This window comes from Gossypium arboreum, chromosome 6 (genome assembly GCF_025698485.1).
Source record: "Gossypium arboreum isolate Shixiya-1 chromosome 6, ASM2569848v2, whole genome shotgun sequence".
Classification (NCBI taxonomy): domain Eukaryota; kingdom Viridiplantae; phylum Streptophyta; class Magnoliopsida; order Malvales; family Malvaceae; genus Gossypium; species Gossypium arboreum.
Window position 1 is genome coordinate 51,577,389 of NC_069075.1, and position 15,684 is coordinate 51,593,072.

Sequence of the window (15,684 nt, forward strand, 5' to 3'; positions counted from 1 at the left end):
AACCACTAAATACCTAAAGGGAATGAAACCTAAGATAGATCTTGTTATTATTATCTGAATTCTATGATAAATATTTGTCTTGTTCTTAATTATGTGTTCTTAATTCTTGTTTTGATATTCCAGGATATTGATTCAAGTTAAGCTCTTATTCAGAGGAGGAATAGACCCTTTCTAAGAGTAAATTTGTCATAATTAAGCAGAGTTGATTGCGCGCCAAAGATAGGGTGACAATATTTTACCAGATTAGGATGAAACCTAATAAGGGAATCCATAGATCGAGCTAATGCAATTCGAGGGTGTTAATTAGAAAGAGATTTTAATTATTCAACCTAAGGTTAGACGTTATTAGTCTCGAGAGAGATAATAATATAACTTAGGGATATCTACGGATCAAGTCAAATGAATAAATTGTCTGATTCAGAGTCAAATAACCAGTGAAGTCTAGGTGGATTTGTCCTTAGGTATTGTCTCAAGCAATCGAAGTTTCCCAAAAGTATTTTCCCAAGTTTTTCTTTCTGTGCATTCTTAGTTAGTAATTAGTTTAGACAACCAAAACTCTTAAATTTTAGGCTAGATAATAAAAATGAAGTAAATACTAGTACTCGTATTTCCTTCAGATTCGACAATCCGGTCTTGCTGAATTATACTACTCTTGCCTTAATCGTGATAATAAGTTAGTCTCAAGAATATTTCATTTATAAATCTTTAAAACCTGTTATGAATATCATGCATCAAGTTTTTGGCGCCGTTTTCGGGGAACTAGGATATTAGGAAAACTCGATTTTTATTACATTAGCCACTTTTCTTTTATTACAATTTAAATTTTTATTTTCTTTTCTAATTTTTCTCTTATTTCCTTCTGACAGGTTTTTCTAGTTTATGACCAGAAGAAACCCGTTAGGACCACTACTTTTTGACAGTGAAATCGACCACACTGTTCACGAAAACCGGAGAGAAATAAGGTGAAGCCTAGGATACACAGAGGATGAGCAAGAGGACGATTCTTCAACCACAACCAAGGAGATGGCTGAAAACTAAGAAAATCTGCTACCTCCTGCGATTGCTATTAGTTAGAATCCTACTCCGTGCACTATGTATGATTATGCTAAACCTTCTTTAACAGGAACTGAATTGATCATAGTTAGACCGGCTATAGCGGCAAATACTTTTGAACTGAAACCTAACACAATTCAAATGATACAATAGTTTGTTCAGTTTGATGGTTTGTAGGACAAGGATCCCAACACTCACTTGGCAAACTTTTTAGAACTATGTGATACATTTAAAATTAATGGCATTTCTAATAACGCCATTCGTCTTCGGTTATTCCCTTTTTCATTGAGAAACAAAGTTAATCAGTGGTTGAACTCGTTGCAACGGGGGTCAATCACTACTTGGGAACAAATGACTGAAACATTTTCAGTAAAATATTTTTCGCCGGCTAAAATGGCTAAATTATGTAATGATATTTCTTCCTTTGTGTAGATGGATTTAGAAACACTCTACGATGCATGGGAGAGATACAAGGACCTCTTAAGAAGATGCCCTCACCATGGGTTACTGCTTTGGCTACAGGTTCAAACCTTTCGTAATGGTCTGAATCCTTTGACTCGACAAATGGTTGACGCAGCTGCTGGCGGAACCATCAATAATAAGACACCTGAAGATACCAATGAATTTATAGAGGAGAGTCACTGAATAACTATCAGTGGCAAGTCATGAGGACAAAGCCAACAAAAATAACCGGCGTTTATAATGCCGATACGATCACTATGCTCTCTAATCAGGTAGAACTCTTGAATAAGAAAATTGATGGTTTCCTTAGTTCTTCACAGGTTCACCAAGTAATGCAATGCGAAGCAAGTAGAGGCGGATCAAGTAGTTCAGAATACCCACCTTATGGCCACAACATAGAGAACGAACAGTTAAATTACATGGGTAACAATCCTCGATATCAAAATGATCCCTATAGCAATACTTACAATGCAGGTTGGAGGAACCACCCTAATTTTTTATGGGGAAGCCAAGCGAATCAAAGACCACCACCTCCAGGCTTCTAACAACCACCTTACCAACAAGAGAAAAAACTAAACCTTGAGGAGATGCTAACAAAATTCATCTCAGTGTCAGAAATTTGTTTTTAGAATACCAAGACCGCACTCAAAAATCAACAAGCATCAATTTAGGGGCTCGAAACTCAGATTGGACAGCTCGCCAAGTTGATTTTCGAGCAATCACAAGGTAGCCTGCTAAGCAACACTGAATCTAACCCAAGAGAGCAACTCAACACGATTCCCATTCAAGATGAGGAAGGGCTAGTTGCAGAACCAAGGCCAGAAATAGTGGTAAGCATAGGTAAGGATGAGGTAGGCCACAATGAGCCAAAGCTGGTGATTACAGAATATAAACCTCACGTGCCATACCCTAATGTGACAAGGAAATACCGCTCAGACGAACAAGTTGGTAAATTCCTTAAACTTCTAAAGAAACTACATATTAACTTACCGTTTATCGAAGCCCTTTCGCAGATGCCAAACGCAGTCAAGTTTTTAAAGGAGCTTTTAGCAAATAAACGGAAATTATATGAAGCATCGCATGTGGAGCTGAACACGGTCTGCTCAGCCATTCTACAGAATAAGCAGCCTAACAAACTAAAAGATCCAGGGAGTTTTACAATTCCTTGTTTAATTGGTAGTTTAGATGTTAATAATGTGTTGGCTGATTTAGGGGGTAGTATCAATGTTATGCCTTACAAATTATTTAAGCAACTAGGTCTAGGGAAACCCAAACAAACTAGGATGAGCATTCAATTAGTAGATAAAACTATCAGATTTCCTAGGGGTATTATTGAAGATGTACTCGTTAAAATCGACAAATTTATATTCCTAGTTGATTTCGTTGTTCTAGACATAGAGGAGGATAACATTGTTCCCTTAATTTTAGGAAGGCCCTTTTTAGCAACCGCCAGAACAATTATTGACGTTGGCACAGGTGAACTCACACTTCATGTAGGAGATGAAACAATAACCCTTCAAGCCCGTAATTCGAATAACACATCAAAAATTGAAGGTGACTGTACAAATCATTTCGCTAAAACTAACCATATAGTGCAACCTTCTTTGTAGAAAATAGGTTCGAAGAACATACATAAGCCAAGCAACAACAAAGAACCTATCCATGAATAACGAAGGTTACAAATCAAGGAGCTAGACGAATGGTGAACACGTAAATCGAGAAAACACGATAAACCAAAACCACACCATGAGGAGCTTAATTCCTCCAAAAATCAACTTAAAGTTGGGGACAAAGTACTACTCGATGCAGCATATCCTTGAATCACCACTTCTGAACCAAATGAAGAAACCCCTCTTACGGTAATTAGTATTTTTTCATACGGTACAGTCGAGGTAAACCATTCCAAATTTGGCATGTTCAAGGTAAATGGTACTTATCTTAAACCTTATGTTGATAAAATTGATAGCAGGGATGAGGAGTGTAAACTCTTCGATTCACCATGATCACGCACCAAAGAAGTAAGTCGAGCTTAGACTATAGATCAGTGCTTCTTGGGGGCAACCCGAGCACTAACAGTATTAATTTCTTTAAATTTGAGTTTTTAACATATAACATACTAACCGAATCATGGTACACAGACTCTCTAAATACCACACAGCCAGGCATACAGGTGTGCCTTAGGCCGTGCGAAAACAGGGTAAAATTTTTCCAACACAGGAAGCGATAAAGTCGCCACAGATGTGCAACATGGCCATGGGCGAACCTGTCAAAATAACACGGGCGTGCAACACGCCCGTGTTTTGAAACCATGGGCAAACCTGTCAATTTAACACGGGCGTGTGCCTTCATACACGAGTGTGGGAGAAGCAAACGAAGATTGACACGGTAGTGCAACATTGCAGAGTACACCGATGTGCCCAATTTCAAAAACCACGAAACGCACGGGCTGAAACGAAGGCACACGAGCATGCCCCACGGTCATGTGCCCCAATTTCTCTATAAACACCTATTATCTATCTTAGCTTTACCTTTATATTTTGATATTACTTTTTATTTCCTGTTTATAATGTTTTATCTTGAGCTTTTACAATTTTCAATTTCAGCTATTTCATTACGAGTAATTATTCTTCATTATAGTTCCTGATTCTGTCACAGTTATAAAGAGCTCCAAAGCTCATCGTCACATAGGAACTAAAAACTCCACCGGGAAAGGTTCTCCACGACTGCCATGTCCTATTTGACCACGACCATAGCTACCACCAGATATAATATTCTTTTGGCACAGGAATTATGAACTAATAAACCTCTACCACCACCGGAGTATCCTCCTCCACTCTCACGCTGATTATTCTCCAAAACTCCAATTCAAGGAATTTATTCATCATTCAGGAAGTTTCACTTCTCTCCCTATCTTATGATTATCAATCTATCTTTTTCAATATATCTACCTTTATACATTGAGGGCAAAGTACATCTTAAGTGTGGGGGGGTCTTTTATATAATCATTAGAAATCCCTGAATTATGTCTTATTCTCACGTAAATCACTCATATCACTATTAGAATGAATTGTAATTAACTTATGATTTTTGTTGATATGTCTTGAATTAAAACTTAGGCATTCATGCATTGATTGTTTAAACTTTAAGATATTAAAGAATCAAGCATGATAAGTTGACTTTTGAATTTAAAATTTTATAGGTTGTTTCTTCGAAGTTTAGGTATTACTTGAGTTGAAATTCACAGAATATAAACATCAAAAATCCAAAATTTTTGTGAGATTTTGAGCCTTTATAGCATCTACTAATTCTTTCATGTTCACTTTTATTGTTGCTTTGAGTGCGTTAATATTGAATTGTTATTCTAGAACTTGCTTGACTATGCATTTCAAGACCACACCATTTGATTTGATATGTAAAAATGATAAAGGCACTTAGGTTTAACCCACTCACTCCATAAAAAGCCTACCTTCATAATTAACCCTTAGTAAACCCCCTTTTGAGCCTAACAAGCCATTAATTGATTTACCTTCAATATTAACCCATAAACCATTATTGTTGAAATCCCCTAATTTGATCCCTATTTTTGTCGAGATTTGATTTAAACTAATTGCTTAGTTATGTTTTTCTCTTCTATGTATTTGACTTGCTCTAAAAAAAACATTCATACTTACATATTAGTAGTAATTCGGTAGTGTTGACCCGCAGTATCTAAATTCCATCTTCTGAGAAAAAGCTCACTTATACTCAATTGATGTTTAATTACTTTTTCTAGTTAGGTAATTTTTCAATTCAATCTCGATTCTAACCTTTTCTTTTAGCTTGTGACCACACCCCCTAACCAAAGCCACGTTACAACCCTTTAAAGACCTTTTGATTGATATTCATTTCAATAAATAGTGGTGGAGATTTGATTTTCATGCAAGCCTATGCTAATGACTTTTCATTATTGACTATTGAGTGCTTCATGTATTGTCCTTAAACACCTCGAGTGATTTGAGTGAATATTTAGTGAGGATGTGAAACTCTGTGATATTTTGAGTCGAAGGTAATTACTTAAATGAGGGGAAACACCAATGCTTTCGTGATAAAATACTCAACTTGAAATGTTTTGGAACTTTGATGTTCTTTCAGTCAAATTCTTAATGTATGATTACTTATGGAGTATTTTGAGATATTATTAATAGGAATTATAAGTTAAGAAGAATTTATTTCGATTGTGAGTTGAAGGTTTTGCTTAAGGACAAGCAAATGCTTAAGTGTAGGGGTATTTGATAAACCGTAATCTATACATATTTTTACCCTATGCCTAACGCATTTATGGATGGTTTCTCCTTATAATTGGTGAATTCGATGCTCCTAATCCTTTAATTTCATGTTTTATACTTAGGAGAGCATAGGAGAGTAAAAAGAGCGAGAAACGAGCCGAAAATGGAGAAAATAGACCCACATGGGAAAACAACACGGCATGGACTACCTCACACGGATGTGTCACACAGTCGTGTTAATTGGGTAGGATCGAAGCATGACTTACACGGGTGGATCACACGCCCTTGCCCATTTAACAGCCTTGACCACAGCCTTTAGTAATTGCACACGGGCGTGTCCCTGCCGAATCCAAGTTTAGTCCAATTCGAAAAAGGCCAATTTTGAGGGCTCTTAGGCATTCCAAAGCCTATTTAAACACTTGAGAAGGCACTTAGGAATAGGTGATGTAGAGGAGGAAGCAAGGAATTACTCAAGGAAAGCCAATTGATCCATCTCAAGAGCTAGATTCATCATCAAGACTGGAGATCTCCCTTCAAGTTCCTTCAAGAGTTTTGGATTTTCTTATGTTTTGTTATCTTTATGCTTTTGAGGTGCTTTCTTTCATATGTATGAACTAAACCCCTAAATACCTAAGGGGAATGAAACCTAAGAAATATTTTGTTATTATTATCTGAATTGTATAATAAATATTTAACTCGTTCTTAATTATGTGTTCTTAATTCTTGTTTTGATATTCTAGGATATTGATTCAAGTTAAGTTCTTATTTAGAGGAGGAATAAACCCTGTCTAAGAGTAAATTTGTCATAATTAAGCGGAGTTGATTGCGCACCTAGAGATAGGATGACAAGATTTTGCCAGATTAGGGTGAAACCTAATAAGGGATCCATAAATTGAGTTAATGCAATTCTAGGGTGTTAATTAGAAAGAGATTTCAGTTATTCAACCTAGGGTTAGACGTTATTAGTCTCAAGATAGATAATAATATAACTTAGGGATTTCTACGGATCAAGTCAAATGAATAAATCGTCTGATTCAGAGTCAAATAACAAGTGAAGTCTAGGTGGATTTGTCCTTAGGTATTGTCTTAATCAATCGAATTTTCCCAAAACTATTTTCCAAAGTTTTTCTTTCTGTTCATTCTTAGTTAGTAATTAGTTTAGATAACCAAACCTCTTAAATTTTAGGCTATGTAATAAAAAGGAAGTAAATACTAGTACTCGTAGTTCCTTTGGGTTCGACAATCCGGTCTTGCTGAACTATACTACTGTTCGATAGGTACATTTGCCTTAATCGTGATAATAAGTTAGTCTCAAGAACGTTTCATTTATAAATCTTTAAAACCTGTTACGAATATCACGCTTCATTAAGTTTACATTTTTTCAAAATTAACAGCATTTACTTGCTTATAAACTTACCTCGAATGATGAAAAATGGATCGAGATGACTAGTCGACAACTTTAGTTTTCCCCTGATCTAAATCCAATTCCTTTGGTTCTTGATCGAAAAGTATACATATTAAACTCATTCAAACATATTTTCATTCATTTTAGTCCAAAAACACATAAATGGGAAAATTACCATTTTACCCCTGATATTTTACACTTTTTACAATTTAGTCCCTATTGCACAAAACACAAAATATGCAAAATTTCAATATATCATGCTTAGTCTGAATCTTCCTTGTGTTCATGCAAGTCCATACATTTCATTTATTTCACATTTTAGTCCCTTAATTTATTGTTTTTGCAATTTAGTCCTAATTACTCAAAATCATCAAAAATTCCAGTATAAAACATATCAATCCAAATCATATCTTTCATATTTCACCAACTAACATAAAAAAAACTCAAATATTTATCAATGGCATAACTCAAAATATTCACCAAAATAAAAAATTCGAGCATGGGCTTTGTAAATAACATAACAATGATCTCAAAAACATAAAAATTATCAAACACCGAGCTAGAACTTACCTTGAATCAAGCTTGGAAAATGGCCGAACCTAACCTTTCTTTATTTCTTTTTTCTTTTCTTTAGTTTCGGTCATGAGAAAATATAAAGAACATGGCTTTTAAATATGGTATATTATATCATATCTATGTTATTTATTATTTTGCATATTTAACCTTTAAAAATTAATAACTAAAACACATATTCTACGGTCACAACCATAAATAAATATTACATATGGTCAAATTGCAACATAAATACCTTTTTATTAAATCGGGCACTCAAACGACAAAATTAAATCACAAAATTTCACACATATAAATTCACATATAATAAGCATAGAAAATAAATTTTAAATATTTTTATGACTCGAATTCGTGGTCCCAAAATGTAACATTCAAAAATATGGCCTAGTCAGAATAGTGGTTTCGGGACCACAAATCCGACATCAAAATATTTATTTTATGATTATTTTGAGGCCTAGTATATGATAATGTGCATGTGTTAAAGTTTCATGAAGAAATTCTTTGAGTAAGGTGTCCAATTGGAAATTAGGGACTCTATTGAATAAATTGCAAAACTTGGATTCTAGAAGCAATTTGTATGAAATTACTTTAGATTATAAATTAGAAGGTCTTGGAGAGAAATTTTCCCAATTTCTAAGTTTTTGGACAAAAATGGGCTTGCATGGATGAAATTTTAAAGAAAGGGTTTAAGGGCATTTTGGTCATTTGGCATTTTAATGAAATAAAATGGGAAAAATGAACCAAAAATCAGGCATTTTCCCCCTTGTACTAGCCGAAACTTTCAAGCCCTTCGTAGCTAGGGTTTCCAAGCTTTTCAAGCTCAATAGTAAGTGCTCCCAAGCCCCGTTTTAAATGTTCTTTGTATTTTTAAAATCCCGGTAGCTTACTCTCTCCATTTCTACTCATATTTCATGCTAGGGTTCATGTTTAAAAATTTACCCATGCATGAGTTACATATATTTTGATGGTTTATGGAGGAATATGAAAGTTGGACGTGTGTTAAACATATTTTCCTAGGTGATGTTCATGAAAAACTTTTAAAGGGACCTTTTTGCAAAAGTTGTAAAATGTGTGGTAGAAATGAAAAAATAATGGAAAATGTAGGCTGACATAAGAGGGAGAAGTATTCGGCTAGGCTTGGGTAAGGTAGAAATTGCATGTGTTTCATTATACGAGCCTAGGGACTAAATCGTAAAAATGTGAAAGGTTAGGGGTGAAACAGTCATTTGGACCAGGGGTGGAATTTAGACTTGAAAAGCATAATGTAGAGTGTTAATGATTTAATTTTCCTGTTACAGACCCCAAGGAACAAATTCTGGAGATTGGTCGAGGAAAACGAAATATTTCAGAATAACCGAAATACGACACCAAAACGAATACCAGGTAAGTTTGGATAACTTAAAGTAAACTCATAATGTGTCTAATTATATGATTTATGAATGCATGATGATTGTATTTATTGATGGCATGAAATTACATGAATTGCAACTCTGATAATGATATGTTGAAAAGTTGTCTCGGTTGAGGTTAAAAAGGAAATTCGATGGATAAACCATGCTTGACGTGTGAATTGAGATCCTGCATGTGTTGTAGTAAGGATTTAGCCCGGACGGGTAATCTGTTGATCTCAATTATGAAAAGGATCTAGCCCGGAAGGATGTTCCTTTGGATGATTGAGCCTCTCGAAGAATATATGTGCATTACGGATTTAGCCCGGACGAGTAATCCAATTTGGGGTCTGAATTTAGCCTAGACTAGTGTTCCCGACATCACCTTATAAGTTTACGATACAGGGAATTTAGCCTGGACTGGTAATTTTGCCGTAAGACGTGAGGTTCACGGGAGTGCATACCTGAAATGATTATCCTTATGAATTGACGAATTATGGATACTCAATCGAGATTTCCTAGAAACTCAACGAGATTAATATGAGATATATGTACAAAATGAGATGTTGAATGATGAGCTCATCTAAGATAAACTATATGGTGCTTTGTTATATGACTAATTCATTGATTAAGTGTATGTGATAGGGAAGCCATTACATGCTTATTGATTTTATTACCCAATTTGGTTGCATGCTAATTACTTGGTAAGTTTACTTTTCAATTATTAGAGCTTACTAAGCATGTAAATGCTTACCCCTCTCTGTTTCCCGGTTTTTAGAGCTCAAAGACTCGTAAAGATTGGAAGACGGTTGGGAAAGCCAGCACACTATCAAATAGACCAGCTTTGGTATAAAGACATTTCTATTATGTTCAATGGCATGTATAGGACTTTTGAGTATTTTGTTATATGTGTCATTTGATTTTCCAAATGAAGGCATGTAAAGATATACCTATCTTTTTGTATATGGCCATAGGAATTGGCTTATTTTGAAGTGGGCTATGACCTACAAATCTATGCAAGTTTACACTTCATATGATGGTTTTTTCCAATTGGCAATGAGTCACAAGAACGAGCCAATCTTGAATGTGTTAAAGAGACATGGAATCCCCTTAAATACAAGATGGGAAATAACCTAGCATGTCTGAAACCAATGATATGAGGTTTCCATGCAATAAGTTTTGCCAATAACATTTATAAGAGTATAATCATGTTTTACTTTACATTTGACAATCATTAAGTATAAGTGATAATAAGGTTGACCAAAGGCTTGGAAAATAGCTTATTAGGGTCCACACAGTTGGACACACGGGTGTGTGTCTAGGCCATGTGTGACACACGGGCCACTTCCCTGGGTGTGTGGTATAGCCGTTCGTCTGCTGGACCTAAAATTTTAAGTCAGTGTTGTACACGGGCAGGCCACACGGGTGTGTGATCTGGCCGTGTGCCCCTAATTGTATAATAAGGGTACAGTCAGTGTTGCACACGGGCTGAGAGCATAGGCGTGTCCGAAGCCACACGGGCGTGTGTGACCACACGGCCCCACCCACATGGGCATGTGACCTTTCAAAAGAAGAGAAATTTTTGAATGTGCCCAAAGTTTACTGAATGTTCCTGATTTTGTCCCGAAATTTGGTGACCCGATTTAACATGTTTGTGAATGCGAAATCCAGGTAATGCCTCGAACCCTATCCCAGCGTCGGATACGGGTGAAGGTGTTACACAACACCACTATTCTGATTAGGGTCTAAATCGGGCTATTACACGACCACTCAAGGATTACCTAGCCACCGGTAGGACACACAATATCATTTCTCAGAAGTCAATCACATGTATCGTATCCATTATGAACTCGGACCACTCAACGAGCTTGGATGCTCACATCCATAATGAACTCGGACCACTCAATAAGTTCGGATGCCACATATATCACAAACCCAGACCACTCAATGAGTTCGGACTTCTTAATTCCTAGTGACATGTTGTAACACCCCTATCCCGTAACCGTCGCCGGAATAGGTAAGGGGCATTACCGGACTTGTAACTCATGTCAGAACAGTAAAATTTTGAACTTTTTCTTGAAATAAAGATCATTCATTTAAATAAGTACTAAGCACTGACCAGGATAAAATTTAAACTTCTAAGTAAACATTCAAAGGATGCCATTTTCGCATGGCTTATATACATTAACCAAAAATATTCTTCCGCCACTAGTCTATTCTATACATGCCATAAAATAATTCTAAACATAACAAGAATAAGCGGTGGATAGTGATAATGTGACTAGTTGTTGACGATCCCGAGCCTCGTAGCTTCGAATGAGATCTATAAAACAGAGGAAACAGAGTAAGCGGAGTAAGCATTACAATGCTTAGTAAGTTTTAAGCGGTGTCAACAGATAACAATCAAATTATAACATAGTTGTTCAGTATATTTTATTTCACTCTTCCTTCGGGCATACCATCCCTTTACCGAATATGCACATCTCATCATATACAATAGGCGATAAACTTTCACATAAAAGTGAGCTCATGTGACATAAATATATTGTATGATTTCACATAACCTCTCACACCGATCCGATGTCACATAATCATAGGAATAGTCTCATAGATTGCTCTCGTATGCATCACATAACTACCTTATGATTTAGTTCAAATCAAGCTCACATATAAACTTGGAGTACATACTGCTTAACCTTTCGCATTGAATATATTTATAAGCAATTCTTATTACGAAGTCTTATTGCTTTAACCTCTACTCGGATTATCGGCGAGACCTTTAGCTCAAAGTAAATCTCCACACGGTTATTGGGTCTTACCCGACAAAATCTCCACACGTAGTCATCGGGTCTTACCCTAATATATTTCAAGTTTCATGTACATTTAATCACATGTTACAACATTCACATCGACTGTCATATTTGTAATTCATTTGCCTCATCAAATATCTAATAATACACACCTTTCACATTTGGTCGTTCGACCACAATATACGCACATCGCCTACATATTTCACACTAGCCATTCGGCTTTACCACATATACATACATATCTCATACATATTTCACATTAGCCATTCGGCTTTACCACATATATGCATGTTCATATTCATCACATTGGCCATTCGGCCTTATCACACATATGCATGCTCACATTCATCACATTGGCCATTCGGCCTTATCACATATATGCATTTTCACATTCATCACATTGGCCATTCGGCCTTATCTCATATATACACATTCACATTCATCACATAAAATCCTAAATCAAAATATAAATTTTCATGTATTCACATCACAATTATCCAAATATACTTCACATACCACATATACTACCATGTATACACTTTGTCTTGGCCGAATCTGCATCAATCATTTTCCAATGAATAATTCAATTTCACGCCATACTATCATTTCATATTCGAATACTCATGAACTTACAATTTCACAAATTTTAATATCCAAGATCCATCTAACACTCATATATCGTTTTACAATATCACGATTTAGAATTCACGTATGGGTTTAATCAATAGCTTATGAGCAACTAAAACAAGTTTTATCCATGTTTACAACAAAATCACATATTCACTATGAGCTGTTTCCCTGAGCAATAGTCACTAAATTATTTATAACTGGAGCTACAAAACTCCAAATCACTTGCCGTTAATTTTCTCTGAATAAAGACTCGTATATCTTCCATCCATAAAATTTCCAGAATTTTACGTTTGGCCAATCAATACCAGATTTTTCTTAAAGTTTCCCCTATTTCACTGTTTGACTAATCTGACCACTCTTCACTACAAATCAGATTTTTCATTGTACAGAATTCAAAATGTGTTCTATTTGATTTAATTTGAAACTAGACTCATTAAGGAGTCTAAGCATATAAATTTTATCTTATAACGATTTTTGTACAAATTATAATGATTTTCTAAAAACAGAACAGGGGATTTCGGAGTCATTCTGACACTGTCCCACACAACTTTAAATATCTCTTTATAGGAAATTTCTTTGCTTACACGGTCTCTTTTATAAGAAACTAGACTAACTAAGCTTTGATTATATATTTTGTTCAGCCTATAATTCCACACCAACAATTTATAGTGATTTTCTAAAATCACATTACTGCTGCTGTCCAAAGCAAACTATTACAATTTGCTCTTAAATTTCCAAGTCCAAACACTTATGAACTTACCATTTGAGTTTAAGACATATCATGGCCACATCATATCTTATTAAATCAACTCATTATGCCCTATTATGACTGAATTTACTCAACGTTTAATCACTTAAAACTTACCTCGGAAGCGGTCGACGACTAGATATCCACGGCTATTCGCTTACTTTCTCTTTCCCTATCCGACTTTGATCCTCTTTGCTCTTGGGCTTAATATAAGCGAATGAATTTGTTTAATCATTTCGAACGTTAAAAGCTCTTTTAAAGCACTTAACCCTTATACTCAATAATGAACCAAACCATATAGCTAATTATTTTATCACATCACCTTAAGCACACATATTAACTATTCTACACCCATTTCACATGCCAAGTTAAAATAAAAATGCATACACACCAATAATTTAATTACTCATTTCAACCTTATAGGGTAACTTCAATGCATTATGTATATACCATTTGCCATACACGTACCACATTTTTAACAAGCCGAAATGACTCCTACATATTATCCATTATAATTATTTCATAGATATAAAACATAGCTGAAAAATCTTTAGCCTAAATGCGTATAATAACACCCAAATCATCAACTATTTTAACGAACATGACACAAAAGATTAACTAAAACTCCATTCAATTTTAAGGTATTAACCCTACTAAACTCATACCATGACCATATCTAATCGAATTCAAGTAGAGGATTAATTACAACCATGTACACCAATATATAATTATAACATGTTTTAATATCTTATATATGCCATTCGGCCCTAACCACACAACTTAGCTTTTATAATAAACCTTATCTTAACCGAATGTACATATATATATACTCAAAATATCATTCGATGTAACACCCCGTACCCGAGACCGTTTCCGGAGTCGAACACAAGGTGTTAACGGACTTAATTCATTAATTAAATAGCTCATACAATTCATTTTAAAATTTCCAGACAAGCTGGCTAACTGCATCACAGTCGCTTTAAAAATCATATCTCGAGTTACAAAACTCGAAATCCAATTCCGTAAATTTTTCCTGAAACTAGACTCATATATATATCTACTAATTTTTTTCTAGAATTTTTGGTTGGGCCAATTAGTACAGTTTATTAGTTAAAGTCTCCCCTGTTTCAGGATTCAACTACTCTGACCTCTGTGTATTACGAATCAGATATCTCCCTGTACAGAGCTTCAATGACTATGCCGTTTATCTCTAATAAAACTAGACTAAATAAGGAATCTGTACATATGAAGCATGACTTCTAATTATCTTTTTAAAATTTATGGTGAATTTCCAAATTCAGAACAGGGGATCCAGAAATCGCTCTGGGCCTGTTTCACAAAAATTTAAACATCTCATAAAATATAGCTCATATACCTGTTTCGCTTATTCCATATGAAAATAGACTCATCAAGCTTCGATTCCAAAACTTATTCATTATTTAATTCCATTTCTACTATTTTTAGTGATTTTTTAAACTCACGTCACTGCTGCTGTCTGAATCTATTTTATGGTAAATTTTACCTATTTCATGGTTTCCATGGATTAGCTAGCAATTTGACATACATAATACCAAATATGATCATGATTAGCCATTCCAATGGCTAATCATTACCAAGCATTTCTATTTCCATACCACTCAATAACCATATCATAAGACCATATATACAAAATGATTATAATGCTATACATGCCATACTCAAAATATACAAGCCATTATGCCAAGATGGTATACGGATAGTGTGAGCGTGCCTCCGACCGCTTCCGATTTCGAGCTGGCTTGTCAACACTACAAGGAATGAAAAGGAGGAGTAAGCATAAATGCTTAGTAAGCTCACATGCAAATAGCAAGTAACATAACCATATAAGCAAACATAAAACATCATTTGCATAATCATCACCAAGACATTCATATCACCTTTTCATTTATCATCTTACCATATTGTTGTTATATCGAGTTTTCAACCCGAGGGTTAAGTACATACCTGTTCAAAGTATCCATTTCACAACACTTACCAATACGTCCCTTTCATCTTGAGTATTCCTCCATTTGAGTAGAACTTTACCCGTTGAACACATCGGAATATAATTCGGATACATGGATAACTTGCACATAAGTGCCACATATTCAATCAAGCAATCATGTAACCCGCCCATAAGCGAACTCGGACTCAACTCAACGAGCTCGGGCGTTCGCATCCATAAGTGAACTCGGACTCAACTCAACGAGTTCGGATGCCTAGTTACATCTCACGAACTCGGACTCAACTCAACGAGTTCGGACATTCGCATCCATAAGTGAACTCGGACTCAACTCAACGAGTTCGGATGCTCAACCATCCTAGTGACATG

General features: G+C 35.3%; 1 non-coding gene across 1 annotated transcript; it reads right to left on the reverse strand.

Moving 5' to 3' along the window:
• Positions 1–1,452: 1,452 nt before the first annotated feature.
• On the reverse strand, positions 1,453–1,559 carry LOC128295050 (small nucleolar RNA R71). Its single transcript, XR_008285357.1, has one exon. It is a non-coding gene; the product is annotated as a small nucleolar RNA R71 (small nucleolar RNA).
• Between the last annotated feature and the right edge of the window lie 14,125 nt (positions 1,560–15,684).